This window comes from Montipora capricornis, chromosome 3, assembly GCF_036669925.1.
Source record: "Montipora capricornis isolate CH-2021 chromosome 3, ASM3666992v2, whole genome shotgun sequence".
Taxonomy (NCBI): Eukaryota; Metazoa; Cnidaria; class Anthozoa; order Scleractinia; family Acroporidae; genus Montipora; species Montipora capricornis.
The window spans coordinates 12,320,678-12,323,177 of record NC_090885.1 but is presented as its reverse complement, the minus strand read 5'-3'; the positions used below and the strand labels follow the sequence as shown (position 1 = coordinate 12,323,177).

Genomic DNA, 2,500 nt, shown 5'->3' with positions numbered 1-2,500 from the left:
GCCACCGTATTGTTCATCTGTATTTCTTCTATAAATAACAAATGGCCCCCACTAACAGAGGGTGGTCTACCTGTGGTTATTTTACACGATTCGATGTCGGCAGGAGACCGTCAGTAGGAGCCTACTCTAGCCTTTTGCCTTTTGGATCGGGCCTTTTGACAGACCTGTAGTAGTCATTTTCAGAAACCCTTTCCCGGGAAACAGCGTTTCCGTGGTTGCAATTAGCGAATGAGTGCTGTAGATTACGCATTTACAATTTAGCGTAAATGAGCTCTGCCTGAAACATGGCAGGTAGCTCTTTTGTCTCCATATTAGCCTACTAGTTTACATAATGCAGTGTATCTTGTTAATTAAGCGATTATTGCTGTTTCATTTGGTTTTATAACATTGCCGTTTCGTAAAACAGTGTTTCTAGTTAGACATCACCAACTCGGCCACCTTGGGCTTTTACTTCGTGTAGAAGACACACATGACGTAAAACAATAGAACGAAAATCGTGAAACAAAACCTAATCAGAATTCTAAATCCCTAAAGACCCCTAAAGCTTTTGTTACGTCGTGTGCGTCTTCTACACGAAGTAAAAGCCCCACCATGTTTGTTGGCCCAGGCCTCCCATCATGTCCGCCATTTTGCTTCGCTGGAAAGACCCTGGAAACGAGAAATGAATGAGCTCGGAATCAAATGTGGTTGCCTCTTCCCTTCGGAAGTAAAATGAGCTGTCTGTGAGTGAAATTGGGGTAGAACGTCTAAACTAACAAGGTAAGATAATGGCTTACTCCCTGACATGCCCCCCAAAACAGAGTCTCTATTTGTAATTGAGTTATGGACGAGAAATTCTGCAATGCGGGCTTATACCGCGAGCATTATGATAGTTTTTTGCCAAATGTCAATATTGCATGACTTCGACTGTAAAAATGTTTTGTGCTCTTAGCTTCTCAGTCGGCGATCCTCATTAGTGTGCTGCAACTATTCGAGGCTTCGTGGACAATACGCGATGAAAGGAAAAGAACATTTGCATCAAGTGTACAACGATTGGCGCAAAGCTAAAATAAAATGGTATTACATGTTTTTTGTCTTTCGATCCCCAAATTATTTGTCCTCTGTAGCGGGCGAATTAATAGGGAAACATTTTGCGATTATAGAGGGTTTTCACGTGTCGTCATCTCAGCCATTTTGGTGGGCGAAAACAAAAGATCTCTCATTGTTGTCTCCAGAGGTTGGTTGAAAACGTCCTATTTCGTCGTATTCACATTGTACAATGCAATACGGGTGAACTCACTGCAAACTATCCTGTAACTGGATGGGTACAAACAGTTTCGAACTCAAAACAGAAGATGAATGGTTCATTGTCATATGCTCACGTTGTCGTCAAAACTTAAAATTTGGTGATTTCATGTTGTTGTTTTGTGGTGTACACAAAGAAATGAATGGAAATGCAGGATGCACGTGCAGCACAAGTATTTTTCCTTTTTTAAAAAATAATATTCTTGCTCTGTGGCGTTTTCATTGCTGTTATAGCTGTTGTCTTTGCTTTGCTTAGGCCAAACATCAGAAAACAGGCCTACTTGAAGAAGTTGCACCTTGATTATCCGGACTTGTGGGAACTGCGAAATAGTCCGTATAATCAAGAGTCAAGATTTAATCGAAAATATGATTATTAATGAGCCAAGTTACACAAGTTAGTGAGAGTAACATTTAATCATACAGGAATAAAACAAGTACAAATCGTTGTTGGAAAGACTATGAACAGTTGCTCAAAAACTATCTGCTTTAAGTCTTAACTAAAATTTTTTTTACATTGGTCTAAAATGCTGAAGTAAATCAGTTTGTTTTGATCTGCTAGTTTTTGCATGAGGATATCGGAGATCTGCTGCTTGCTAACACCATACTCAGTTGACAAATTAGTTTCTTTTTCTAATCGCAATATAATCGACTATTTATCTTTTATGGAAATAGTGGATGGCTTACATTGTGCATTTTATGGACTTGATGAATTCGTTTTGATGTAAATCTACTTCAGAATGGAATTTGGTGCAGGGATGGCGCAGTGGTGAGAGCACTCGCCTCCCACCAATGTGGCCCGGGTTCGATTCCCAGACTCGACATCATATGTGGGTTGAGTTAGTTGGTTCTCTACTCTGCACTGAGAGGTTGTTCTCTGGGTACTCCGGTTTTCCCCTCTCCTCAAAAACCAACATTTGATTTGAGTTGCATTAACTTGTTAATTTCAATTTATTGTGTCCCTGATTAGTGCTCTACAGTACAGTGCTAGAAGATTAGACACTAATTCTAAAATAAAGTTCCTTTCCTTTCCTTTCCTTTCCTTTCACTTAGGAACAGAGCAAATCTGAACCAATCAGAGCACAGTGAAATGCACCACATTAGTTACAAGGCTGCTGCCTAAGAAAATTTTAAAGGGGCCCTCAGAGCTAAACGCTGAGAACTTAGGAGCCCAACATATGAAGTGAAAGCTGTTGCTGTGAAAAATGAAGGCGCCCAG

The 2,500-nt window shown here is 40.2% G+C and overlaps 1 protein-coding gene across 5 annotated transcripts in view; it reads left to right on the top strand.

The window, feature by feature from the left end:
- The first annotated feature begins 656 nt into the window (after positions 1–656).
- The window catches only part of LOC138042240 (E3 SUMO-protein ligase ZBED1-like), an 18,115-nt gene continuing 16,271 nt past the window's right edge, over positions 657–2,500 (top strand). For 2 of the 5 annotated variants that reach the window (XM_068888058.1, XM_068888063.1), the window contains exons 1-2: positions 672–759; positions 932–1,056. The gene's annotated coding sequence lies outside the window, so the exon portion shown is untranslated. Of the gene's footprint in view, positions 760–931; positions 1,057–2,500 lie in introns of all 5 variants that reach the window. The other 3 variants (XM_068888057.1, XM_068888061.1, XM_068888062.1) reach the window with 3 other exon arrangements.